Here is a 13,898-nt window from a genome sequence, read left to right as displayed (position 1 = left end):
GGTAGCAGGGATTGAACCCAAGGAAGTTAATCCACTGAGTCATATCCCCAACCTTTTTAGTTTTATTTTGAGATCGAGTCTGACCAAGTCGCTGAGGTTGGATTTGTACTTGTGATGTCTCTTGCTACCCTTCTGGAGGAGCTGGCAGTCTGTGTGATTTAATGTTCAGATTTAATCTGTCATCATTGAACATGAGATTAATCTGTAACAACTGTAAACCTTCTGAGCACATGTCATGAGCATTCATTAGTACCGTGTGTATACTGCATTTCTTGGATTTGCTTTTTTACTTTCTTTCAGGATTTTAAGGATTCTCTCCACTGGTATGTTTCCCTGATATACTGATTATTAAAGTAATTCATTGCAGTGTGTAGAATACAAGAAATGTAGAAAATGAGAAGTAGCCTGGAGTTGTGGCTCAGTGGTGGAGCACTTGCCTGTAGGTGTGTATAGGGCACTGAGTTTGATTCTCAGTATGACATAGAAATAAATAAATGAAATGAAGGTCCATTGAGAACTAAAAACATAAAAATAATTGTGGTAAAATTGTAAGGAGAACCAAGGTGTGATGGCAAACACCAATAATTCCAGATCCTTGGGAGTCTGAGGCAGGAGGATCTGAAGTTTGAGGTCAGCCTCTGTAACATTCCAGACCCTGTCTCCAAATAAAAAAACAGAAAGGACTGGGCACCTAGCTCCAAGGTAGAGCAACCCTGGAATCAGTTTCCGGTACTATGGAGAGAAAAGGATGGGGAAATTGTTGATAATTTCCTTTTAATAGAAAGATTATCTTTACAAAGACGGAAGAGGAGTATAAAGGATGACTTTAATAGAGACCCAGTCTTTACCAAGCTCTGCAGACACTGCTATCAGGTCTAGCAGTTCCTCACAGCATGCTTAAGCAAGGCCCTGGGTGCAACACCGTCGAACATCCTGTGAACGATCGTCCAGTGCATCCCTCAAATTTTTGTACGTTTGAATGACATCACTGTCAATACACAGCAACACTAAACATTTTTATTTCAACTAAATACAGTAAATATAACTATGAAAAAGTGAGGCTGCATCAGAAGTTTGTTCTCTCCACAGAGAGGCTCAGCCAGCAAGCTTCCGTGGCCCTTGTCACTTTTCAGTGTGGATCAAGCGTCGAATTTTGGGGCCACGGCAACCCAAGGTTTTTTCTGCCTCTGATGGTGCTCGGCGTTTCTTGGGAGCCCCTCTAGCTCTCTGATTGGGCTTCTCTGCAGGCTTCTCTGCTGGCTTCTCTGCTGGCCTCTCTATTTTGTCCTTGGCTGGAGTGGCCAAGGGAGCGTCCCCATAGAGCCGGTAGCCACCAACCAGGCAGTATGTCTCCCCATGCCAGCCCATCTGGGTTTCTGCACATCCTTGGTAGAGGACATGGTAGTATGCAGCTGTAGGAGACGCGGGAGGCACCGCTGCTGCAAGGAAACGCAGAAACCATCAGTCACTTCCGCCTTATGCACTTTGCCACCAGCACCTCCCTCTCCAGTTTCTTCCTGTTCTGAGTGAATCCCTCTTATCTGCTTGGCACCCAAACACAGCCTTTGCCTGTCACCTCCCTGGATGTTTTCTGTCTCTTCAAGAGATGCTTTCTGTAAAGTACATGAGTTCCTGGAGTCAATGGAATCAGGTAGTGCACAGTCAGACCTCAAAATGGTCACCAACAGCACTGCCTCAATCTACCATTCTACAACGAATACAAATTTCTTAAGACCTGTCATTTCTGAGGCTTTAAGGGAAACAATTTTCAATTTTGGAATACAGGGTCTAATATAAATTGTTTTAAAACCCCTGTGATGTTGGCAGCTTCAGTTGGGATCCATTGATAGAGGCTGTTTGAACCGCACCAAATTCTAGCATGGTTTTTATGGAATTTTTCTAAGGCCTTTCTTGTTTTGAGATGGTATTTTGCTATGTTTCCTCAGACTGGCCTGGAACTCTTTAGCTGAAGCCATCCTCCTGCCTCAGCCTCCTCAGTAGCTGGCACTATGGTTGCACACCAGTGTGTCCAGCCCTACCATTCCTTCAGGCCGTATTCTGCGACAGAGGGATCCAGAGTTCCAGGTCCAGATTCTAGGCGCCAAGGTCAGACCCAATAACCTTCTCCCCTCCACTTCCCGAGACATCATTTCCTCAGACCTCCAGTCTGACTACCACTTGCTCTGTCCCCCTGGCTCTTCTGTTCTTCCCAGCTGTATGGCACCACCCTTTCCCTCAGCAGATCAGACTGGGCCATGTGGGAGGGGCCCGAGTGTGTGTATCCCTGACAGTGTGGTAAAGGTGTCTGTGTCTGAAAGGTGAGGTTGATGAGAGGCCAAGATCTCACCTCAAAGTGCTCCATCATTTGATAATGAAAGCACAGCACGCTTTTATAAGCGTCTTATGAAGGAAGGATGTGGAGAAAGCCTCCTTTCTTATTTGGTGATGGGAGTCTCACCTTTTTTCTGAGGTTTCACTCTGTTCCCCACCCAGATCCTTGAACCCATCTTCTGGGCTCAGGTGATCCTCCCACCTCAGCCCCAAGTAGCTGGGACCGTAGATGAGTAGCAGTGTACTGGGCTCTGAAGGAAGCATCTGGGGAGTCTGAAGGGGAGGGCTGGGTTGAAAGAGATCAGCACCCTTGTGAACACTTGTCCTGAGCAGTGAGCACAAGCACTGTGGGTCCTTGAGGGAGCAGCAGACCTTTGGTCTCACTCATGGCTGGGGAAGTCCTGAGGAGTGATGGGCCAGCCCAAAGGGAAACTGTGGCAGTCCTTTTCAGATGCCTGCCCTAGGCCTACCTGCCGCACGGCTCCCCCAGGACACGGAAGACAAGTTGGACTGGGTATAAAATATCCGGTCAGACATTCTCTCTTGAGCAGCCAGACTCACTGGTGTCTTGTAGAGAACTGTTAGGGAAGATTCCTAGCTACCCAGCCATGGAAACTGTTGCTTGTGATGTCATCACAACCCACTGAGGTCACGGAAGGAATGGGTGACCTGAGGGGTAGGCGTCAGACCCTTGGTGTTTTATGGAAAGCATGGTGAAAGTAGAGAAGTCTGCCTGGGCCTTCCCTTCTGGCCTCCCCACCCATATCCTAGACATATAACCACTGTCTGTGGAGCACAGCTGGTGGTTGGGACATCCAATGACCCCAGTGGACCAAGAGAAACCCAAATTCTGAGACTGACCTGAGAGTCATGAATCAACACACAGCTAGTTTGCATGACGCTGAGCCTAAGCATTAAACTGTTGGAGGTGCAGTGATGTGAGTGGATTGGGGGTCAGGGAACTCTCCTTAGTCGTGGGCCTGAACATAGGTTAGTATTCGGGCTTGACGTGGTGTGATCTCTTGCCTCAGGAGCCATATGCGGGATATTTTTCTAGTTTAAAGCCAGCCTAATCAACTTAGTGAGACCCTAAGCAAGTCAGTAAGATCCTACCTCTTTTAAAAATACAAAAAGCACCGAGGATGTGCTTCAGTTGTTTTAGTGCCCCTGATTTCAATCCCGAGTGTACAAAAGAAAAGAACAAAAATTTGGACATTGGGAAAAATATTTCAATTGGGCACACTTGGAAAGATACGCTCATCGTGACCTCCTCCTGTCCCAGAGAGTAATACTTTGATGGGTTAGAGATGTGCGGCATTGGGTTTGATCCTGGGAACCACCAAGAAAAGAAGAAAAGAATAGCACCCTCATGTTTTTACAAGTGAGCTCTGAAAAAGAGACTTACGGGCCTACCCAGGGTTGCACAGGTAGGACAGAGGTGTTCTGCTCAACAATGGGGTTTCTTGTTCATGTTGGGGCTCCAGATTTATAACTGTAGGACAAACTTGTCACATTTCAAGGTGGTGACCAGTGGCAAGGCTATTAAAGGTGCTCCAAGGCCAAAGGAATTCTCCACTGACTGTTCGAAATAGGAATGACAGGACCATTTTAACCTAAAATTTGAGTTGTGTTCATGACAATATGACATTACAAAATGAGAACATTATCTTTTCAGTCAACTTTTTTCACAAAAGGCTAAGAGTCTCTGTGTGGGTATGTAGGCCTGCATTCCCAGCTTTGCAGGAGCCTTAGGCAGTAGGACCACAATGTGAGGCCAGTCTCAGCAACTTAGCGAGACCCAAGATAACAATCAAACGGGGTGAGGATGTAGGTCAATGGGAATGCTCCTGTGGGTTTCATTCCCAGTACCACAATTAAGTAATTTAAAGAGGGAGAGAGTTTGGATGGAGCTCAGAGGTGGAGAGCCCCTGGGTTTCATCCTTATTATTGAAAGAAAATTGGAAAGAAGGAAATAAAAGAAGGGAAGGAAGGAAGGAAAGGATGGAGGGAGGGAGAAAGGGAGGGAGGGAGAAAGGAAAGAATGAGAAAGAGAGGGAGCGAAAGGAAGGAAGGAAGGATAAATGAAGGACGAAAGAATGGTCTGAGGGGGAAGAAAGGAAGAAAGAAAGAGAAGACAAACAATAGGGCTGGGGATGTAGTTAAAGGGTATAGAGCAAGCCCTCCATACACTGCAACAAAAGAAAATAAACTCAACTGACTCTTTGTCCTACATGTGGCAATTTGGGATATAAATCATCAAATTAATGAAGTGTGGCCCAATGGTAATACTTGTTAAGGCAATCCATTAAAACATTATTTATTGCTAGAAATGAAATGGCAGAAAATAAAAATCTGTTTTATTCTCAACGGTATATGTGAAAGACTATGCTACTTTGGTCCAATGCTCCATTATTCCAATACTGGCCAGTAGCTCTTTCAAGCCACTAGCAGCTCACCAGGCCCTGAGAGGCATTAAGAACAGCCTAGGTGACAAGTGTGTTCACCCATGCAGGACACCAGGAAAGATCCCTTATCCAGAATCACATTTGAGTGAGCTGAAATCAAGCTTGCTGAGGCAAAGACTGTCTCCCAGAGGATGCCAGTCCTGGAAGGCTTTTCCTTCTGCAAGCTGCCAGTTCAATCTTCTGCACCAGGCTCACATCCCAGGGATGGTCACAAGCCGACAAGCGCACCTGTCACCTGGCTCCCAAGCCGGCCCACCTCCCTGCTCTGTGGATGTAATCTTGCAGGGTGAGGGTAAAATCATACTTCAGAACCAGAGGCTATGTCTGTGCAGAGCAGTATGTCTTGGGATCCCTTGTGGAACCACTGGACGATAGCTGCCCTCACTGAGGCTGGCATTTGTCCCTGAAGCCTTAGGGTTTGATTTATTGGTCATCTAGAACATGTCCCAGCCAGCTGACAGTGCTGGACTGTTACAGAACACCAGGACAGTTCCTGAGGGCGCCGACTTATCTTCTTTGTCATGCTGCTTGAGGATCTTCACCAATTCTACTGCCACTGCTTCTCCCTTCAACCTGATAAATGTTTGTGTGACATGACACATGACACAGTGGAGGTGAGAAGTGGTGATGGTGGTGAGAGATCCTGGGCTCCCCACTTTACTCCACAATTTCTGAATCTCATGATGGGTACCAGTCTCAGTACTTTAGGGAGACCTAGTCTCAGAAAGAATGGGGGAAAACTGGGGTTGTATATCAGTAGTAGAATACTTTCCTAGCCGGTGTGAGTTACTTGGTTTGATCCTGAGCAACAAATTGAAATAAAAAAGCAAAATATAAATAAATAAATAAATAAAATAAAATAAAAATAAAATCCAATTAAAAAAGCAAAATAAAGCTATTGTGTCCATTTAACACTAAAATAATGATTATATTAAAGAAAAAAGAATGGGGGGTTTTGGTAAAGGACCCCAAAACACAAGAAATAAAAGTATAAATTGAAAAATCTCGTTTCTAAAGGAAAGGGAATATTTACTCTTTTTGTAAAATATATTCTTAGCTGTTAATGTGTCTTGTTTTATTTTGTATATGTGGTGCTTAGTATTGAATCCAGGGCCTCATACATGCCAGGCTAGTGATCCCCCACTGAGCTACCATTGAAGTCTGTATCTTCTAGTAATAGTCATCTTTGAACGTTAATGATGGGAGTAGCTAGTGTTGAGCTGCATTAAGAAGGATACATCAGATAGAGACAGAGACTCGCTGTGTTGCCTAGCACTTCAATATTGCTGAGGCTGGCTTTGAACCTTGAATAATCCTTGCCTCAACTTGCCAGTCTTCTGGTCCTACAGGTTTGGGCCACTACAAGTTTGGCCCCACCATCCCAACCCTTTTTATTTTTTTATTTGAAGACAGGACTTGCTAAGTTGTTTGGGTGACCTCAAACTTGCAGTTCATCTGCCTCAGCCTTCCATTTGGCTGGGAGTACAGGCATGCACCGCTACGAACAGTAAGGTAGAGTTTTAGCAGCCTCATTGTCTAGGTGGGAAAGGTGAGCTGTGGGCAGGCAGAGAAACAAGTGATGCCCTCCTGGCCAGGAAAGGTGGGTTCCCTTAAGTCCCTCCACTTCTGCTCCTTTCAGCAGGAAAGCCTGAGTTTCCTTGCATCCATCTGTTTGTTCAGACATCCTCTGCTGGTCAGCACTGGTGCTGTTCATATGCTGGGGCATTCGATAGCTGACGGGAGAAGTGTGCAGTCACATGTGCTGGCATAAGCAAACATGGGTTGCAGGGGCACCAGTCCTGGGAGCCATTCTGACCAAAGAAACATCTGCACAGCCTGTATGATCTGACATTTATCCTCAAGTTCAACTTGCCATCTCTTTGGCTAAGTGTGGCCACCTCAGGTGTGAGGTTGTCAGAGGTGCTTTTGTAATAGTACGTAGTCGGCTAGCACAGACCACCCCCGTAGGAATCCTGCCTCCTTCCGTTCCATGGCTGCCACAAGCTGGCTTACCCTGTGTAGGGACCATCGGAGCCCTCACAGATTCCATGTGGGACTGAACAACCAGCTGTACTTGAGAAGTCCTTTTTTTTTTTTTTTTTTTGTAAGAGAAAATGGGAAACATATATTATGCAAGTAGAGAGAAGGGCTTGGAGTGTAGCTCAGTAGTAGAAGAGGCGGAGTGCGTGTGTAGCATGCGCAGGTCCTGGGTTGAATACCGAAAACCGCACAAAAAAAAAAGAAGAAGAAAAAAAAACCAGCAACAACGACAACAAAAAACCCAACTATCATACATTTATGACTCTAAAAAAAGGAACAATAGGTTTATTTTCATAAATCATCAAGTTCAAATATCCCCGCTTGTCCAATATTTAAATAATAGATTAATTTCAATTAGAATTTTAATAGGTATGTTATGGTTCAATGTCTAGGTTCCTCTTTCCTCTTTTATCTTTCTCATAATTCTTTTTGGAAAAAAATCATGTCCTTAGCATATTTTTCAAAAAATATTTTTAGTTGTATTTGGACCTTTACTTGTTTATATGTGTTCCTGAGAATCGAACCCAGTGCCTCACAACGCTAGTCTAGCACTGTGTCACTGAGCCACACTCCTAGCCCCTGAGATTTTTTCCGTTTGTCACTTTCCTGATTGCATCCTATGGTGTCATTGAACATGTTCCTCTACCTCTTGTTTTTCCTATAAACTGGTATCTGTTGGAAGACTTTATTTATTTATTTAGAGATAGGGTCTTGTTATGTTGCTCAGGCTGGCCTCCAAATTATGGGCTGCCCTGTGGGCAGGCCTGGGACACAGGCCTAACCTCGTGCTATTCCTTCTCTGTGGACTGCCCCACCCCCTTTCTCCAGGAACAACTGTCCCCTTAACTGCTGAGATAGACATTCCGCTGGTAACCGCCAGCACTTTACTGCCAAGGCTCACAGCAGGCAGAGTGATCTTTCTAGTATCTTCATCAGATTTCTTCACCACCCTGTGCAAATCTATCCTCTAATTTCCCCTCACACCTAAAACAAGAGCCATGCTCCTCACTATTGCTGACATGGCCCACTGGGGTCCCACTCACACTCACTTCTCCAACCACAACTTTCCTGCTTCTCAAGCTTTCCTTCCTGGCCACACTAGCCTTTCTCCTGCTCCTGCAGTTGGTCATTCTCATTTCTACCTCAGGGTCTGTAACTGTGCTCTTTGGTTCAGGAATGCTCTCTCTTCAGCTCCTCCCCTGACTCTCTCACTTGCATCTCTGCAGAAATGCTCTCTCTTTAAAGAAGCCTTCTCTGATTATCTGGTTTCATGTAGTATTCATCACTCCATAGTGTTATTTTCATTTCTTAGACAATGGAACTTCAAAAAATACTATTTAGATGTTGATGGGCATTTATTGTATTTATATGCCCTGCTGAAAATCAAACCTGGTGACCCACACATGCTAGACAAGCCGGGTACCACTTATCCACAAACCAGGCCTCTTTTTATTTTTTTTATGCCAATTATGACTACTTGAATTTTTTAAAATTTTGTTTATTGCTGTGGGTGAAACACAGGAACTTGCACACAGTAGGCAAGCACTCAATCACTGAGCTACAACCCAGGCCCTTGACATTGTACCATTTCCTTGTCTCACCCTTTGTTGGTGGTGCTTGATAAGAGGAGCTGGGCTCATCTCCCTCAATAATATCTTCTAAACACCTAGCATAGTACTTGGGATATAAGATGTGCTCAATAAAATGTTGTTGAATAAATGGATAGCTGGATGGGTGGACCGTAGATGGGACACTGTCATCTTCTCATTCTGGCCCCTCTTCTCGCACACACACGTACTCCACTTACACATGGAAGCACTCATCAGATGTTCATTTTGGTTCTGGGAATGGAGCTCCATTAGCCTCATGCACGCTAAAGCACATGCTTTCCAAGAGCTACACCCTCAGCCTGCGGCTCTCATTTTTTGATAGAGTGTCCTGGGTCTTGACCTAGTTCAGCTAGGCATCACTGAAGAAGTTATCAGTTAGAAACTGTACCCGAGAGTCCCTTTTGAAGGCAGAAGGCCTGAGAAGACCAGGTCTCCATGTAGGAATGCACTTGAAGGGAAATGGGGGGCTTGAAGTTTGATCTTGGACAAACTGAAATTCAAGTCAAACACTCTTACAGAGGAATTTGTTAAGGAGTGTGGGGTGTCTTGGGGCCCTAAGGGGCTGGGAGTAAAGGAGCATGTGGGCCTCAGGGAGGTATTGCTGCCTTTCCCCACACCATTTTTGCTGTAGGTAGATACTGTGCCTGCAGAGACCACAGGCAGGAGGCTCACTGGATAAATAGTGCTTTGAGTTTCAGGAAGCCTTCCCCTCCTGGATTGTGCTGTTTCTGTCAGTGACTCAGGGTGGATCTTATGGGTGGATCAGGTCCCTGCTAGGTCACTTTCCCTCTCTTTTCACTTGCCTCTTCACGTGCCTACAGAGCGCAGTTGTTTTCTGTGCAAGGCAGGACTACAGAGGATTGAACAGGGGAATGCCAGGTCTTCTTGAACGACAGCTTCAGCCATGGCAAGTCATCACTACCCACTGAGGTCATGGAAGGAATGGGTGATTTGAGGGAAAGGCGTCAGACCCTTAGTGTTTTATGGAAAGCAGGGTGAAAGTAGAGAACTCTACCTGGGCCTTCCCTTCTGGCCTCTCCACCCATATCCTAGACAAATAACCACTGTCTGTGGAGTAGAGTTGGGGGTTGGGACAGCCCATGACCACAGGGGACCAAGGTTGTGAGAAACCGAAATTCTGAAACTGATCACACAGTCATGATTAAACACAGAGACAGCTAGTTTGCATGGCCCTGACCCTAAGCATTTAACTGTTAGAGAGGAAGAGATCTGAATGTATTAGTTCAGGGAATGCTTCTTGCAAGTGGGTCTGAAGTTTAGATTTGAACTTGTGCACAGAATAAAAGCAAAGACAGGCCATTCTTGATCTCTTTCTGCCCCAAAGATAAATCCTTTGATGAGATGGTGTCCCGACCCGCGGGACATCAACGCAGGACGGCAAACCTAAGAGAGAAGGAATGAAGGGACAAGAGAAGCAGGGAGAGATAGCAAGACAGGAATTCTGATCAAGCTGCAAATTTTTGTTGTTCTCACGGGTATTTATGCTGAGGGAATGAGGGGTATGACGAGGTGCAGCCTGGTTGGCTGTGTTCTTCTATTGGGCTCCTGATAGGCTGCAAGTTCGCGCCGGCGGGAAGGTGAAGTTCGCGCCGGCAGGAAAGTGTAGTCCCGGAAGAGAAGCCGTGGGTGCCATAGGCGCCATACTGTCAGAATTATCAGCCAGGAGGGAGGGAGGGGCGCTGCTGCTTATTGTAAAGGTCAGAATGTTCTCAGAATGAGAACTTCTTGGTCCCTGACAAGATGGAGATGTGGCTCAACGAGAAGCTTTTGCCTAATATACATGAAGTTCTCGGTTTGATTCTGGTCAAAACACACATACATACACACACAAGAAAAAAAATTCTTTGCACCTTCAGTTTTTACAACTGAGGTCTCAAAAGGAGACTAAAGGACCTACCGAAGATATTCAGAGGTGTTCTGTCAACAGTAGGGTTTCAGATTGTTGGAGGTCCAGATGTATAGCTGAGAGGATGAATTTGTCACATTTCTGGTGATTGACAGCGTTCCGGCTGTTAGAGGTTCTCCAAAGAAGAATGCGGGTCTCCAGTGATTTTACAAAGTAAAAAAAGATAGGCATATTTTAGCATAAAATTTAAAACATGTTTATGAACTACTAACATAATACAAAATTACATTATCCTTTCACTACCCTGTCTTCAAAAAAGGCAAACCAAGCATGTGTGGTCACGCAGGCCTGTAATCTCAACCATTCAGGAGGCCTAGGAAGGAGGACCACAAGTTTGAGGCCAGTCTCATCATCGCAGCAAGACCCTGTTTCAAAATAAAAATAAAAAGGGCTGAGGATATAGCTCAGTGGTGACACACCCCTGGGTTCAATCCCCAGTACCAGAAATAAGTTATAAAAAAAAGAGGGTAGGGATGTAGCCCAATGTAGAGTGCCCCTGGGTTCAAACTTTGGAACTGTAAAACAAAACAAAACAGAATAAAACAAAACAACAAAAAACAATAGGTCTGGGATGTAGCATAGTGGTAGGGAACTTGCCATCCACATTACTGCAAAAAAAGAAAATAAAGTCAACGGGATCTTTGTCCTACTCCTGGCAGTTTGGAGTATGCATTACTGGAACACAATGAGGTCTGCCGCAATGATGATTATTGTGATGGCAGCCCATGAAAGCTTTATTTATTGCTAGAAATGACAACATGACTAAAACCAAAATCTATATTATTTTTCACATTTTATGTGAAAGAGTATGCTACTTTGGTCCAATGCTCCATTACTCCAATACTGACCAGTAGGCCATCTTTCAAAGCCACTAGCAGCTCACCAGGCCCTGAGAGGTATTAAGGGCAGCCTAGGCGACAAGTGTGTTCACACTCCCAGGACACCAGGAAAGATCCCTAATCCAGAATCACATTTGACTGAGCCAGAATCAAGCTTCCTGAGGCAATGGCTGTCTCCCAGAGATTTCCAGTCCTGGAAGGCTTCTCGTTCTGCAAGCTGCCAGTGCAATCTTCTGCACTAGGCTCACATCCCACGGGTGGGTCACAAAGCTGACAAGTGCACCTGGCACCTGACTACCAAGCCAGCCCACCCTCCCTGCTCTGTGGATGTAATTTTGCAGGGTGTGGGGAAAATCATAATTGACAACCAGCTCCACATGGGTACTGTGTAGGCCCCGAGAGGCTATGTCTGTGCAGAGCAGTATGTCTTGGGATCCCTTCTGGCAGCACTGGAAGATGCCTGCCCTCATCGAGGCTGGCATTTGTCCCTGAAGCCTTAGGATTTGATTTTGTGGTTATCCAGAATATATCCCAGCCAGTTAACAGTGCTGGAGCTGTTACAGAACACCAGGACAGTTCCTGAGGCTGCAGGCTTCTCTTCTTTGTCACACTGCTTGAGGATCTGCAGCAACTCTGCCACCTTCTCTCCCTTCAGCCTCAGAAATGTTTGTCTGACATGAGGCATGATGCAGTGGCGCTGTGAAATGTGATGGTGGTGAGAGATCCTGGACTAGTGGCTCACACCTTCAGGAAATGTGGCTCCAACCAGCACTAACTCAGCCTCGGGATTAAAGGGGTCTTCTAAGTCAGCTGGAACTTGGGCCATTTGGCTCTTTTACAAGATGTAGTCCACCAGGTCTAGGAAGCTTTATTCCAGCAGCGTGTCTGCCTCATCCAACACGATGAAAGAGAGTTGCTCCAGGCTCATCAGTTGACTCTTCAGGGCCTTCCACAGAGCCTCCGGAGTGGCAACTAGAACATGTGCTGAAGGCTGTTTGGACAGTTTCAGCCAAATTTTACGCATGCCATGGCCTCCCCCTACTCCTGCACCTGCAGGCCCAAGGAGCTGCCCAACGATTGGGCCACAGCCTGTACCTGTTCCGCTAATTCTGGGGAATGTTCAAGGACCAGACCCTTGGGAGCAGGTGCACGGTGGATGTCCAGAACCAGACGATGAAGGATCCGTTGCAGCAGTGGAAGTAGATAGCTAAGAGTCTTACCAATGCCAGTTTCCGCGGCGCAAAAAGGTGGTGGCCACGAAGCACGGGGCGTATGGTGCGTGACTGCACGGTGGTGGGTAGAACGACTTCAGGAGCAGCATCGTGCCGTGCGCGCAGCACCGGGGTTCTGGACCCAGGTCCGCGAAGCTGCCCTGGGACGAGAGGTGTCGCAGCGGTGGCACGTCCAGTTGTGGGCGCTCCACGGAGAAATAGTCCCCATGCACGCGGGGATGTCTCCAGCCACGCGAGATGAGCGTTGAGCACTCCCAACATCCCAGCGTGAGGCGCGCTGGCTGGTTCAACTCGGTTCGCCAGGCGGTGACGAGCAGTGGTCCCAGTTTCACTAACACTGGCCGCTTAGCACTTGACGCCCGCTCTGTGGTTGTGCCTGCCGCCGTTGTAAAGCCCGCGGAATTCGGACCACTGGCAGGGGTTCCTCGGGACCGCGGACCAACAGGATCCGGCGGGGCGCCTGCAGCAACGGATCGGTAAGCAACAACAGCAACGTCGTCCGTGCCAGAGACATGTTGCCCTTGCGGCTGGAGAGGCGCACTTCAGTGACGTCACGTATGCGCCGCTCTCTGGCATACGGTGGCTGGCGCAGTTCAGATCGGCATGCGAAGCTGGCGTGCATCAGAAATTGGCCCAGTCTCTGCAATTCAGTGACCGCTAGGTGTGCAGGTGTGAACAGGAATGGAGACATCCAAACAAGACCAATCTTGGGGTGGGGAGAGCGCTGTAGGCATGCGCGGGGACCAGGCGGCAGTGGGGCCCTGGTCCTATGGACCAGATGTGCTGGTGTCTTCTGGAGAGTGTGCCCATTCCTTGAGGTTCTGGTTTATAGTCCTCATTGCCCCTCTTGACGGCTTGTTCAGTGCCAGGCTCCCCTTGTAAACTGTGAGGGTGAGGGATGCGGCGTCCTTTTCAGACATGTGGAGCCTGCGGAAATACTTGTACAAAGTGTTTTGCAAGCGTTGAATGAATGGTCCGCCAGGGGGCTGAGACAAGGGTGTGGAGTTGTAAATCTAGGCTCAATTCCCGCCCCACTCTGACTGAGAATCGCCGTAAAAAATGGTGTCCTTACGCTTATTAATTCTCTGAAATGGGAAGTTAGGTCTTCAGTCCCCGTTTCAAGGGGTGACATCTCCACCTTGGAAAAAAAAAAAAAAAAAAAAACAAAAACAAAAAAAAAGAAAAAAAAAAAAAGACAACAAAGAATATCGTTAAAGCCATATTGCACTCTGTGATTCCTTGTCGCAGTTCCCAAATTTTCATCCTGATTTCACTCTTGGATCCGACTCACCTTCACTCTCAGATACCTTAAATTCTCAGAGTGTAGTGGTAAAGATGCAGTTACACTTCGGAAGTCATCAGCTTTGTGGCTTATGTTATATAGTCCTGGTCAGGAAGAATATTTGGCTGAGATTTAGATATTGAAGTTGTTAAAAAAAAAAACTACACTGGTC

The 13,898-nt window shown here is 46.6% G+C and overlaps 1 pseudogene; it reads right to left on the bottom strand.

Moving 5' to 3' along the window:
* Window positions 1-885: 885 nt before the first annotated feature.
* Window positions 886-13,081, bottom strand: LOC124966549 (probable ATP-dependent RNA helicase DDX28; annotated as a pseudogene).
* Window positions 13,082-13,898: the final 817 nt, after the last annotated feature.

This window comes from Sciurus carolinensis, chromosome 16 (genome assembly GCF_902686445.1).
Source record: "Sciurus carolinensis chromosome 16, mSciCar1.2, whole genome shotgun sequence".
Lineage (NCBI taxonomy): Eukaryota > Metazoa > Chordata > Mammalia > Rodentia > Sciuridae > Sciurus > Sciurus carolinensis.
Note: the sequence above shows the minus strand (reverse complement) of the source record. Positions and strands in the feature narration are given on the sequence as shown.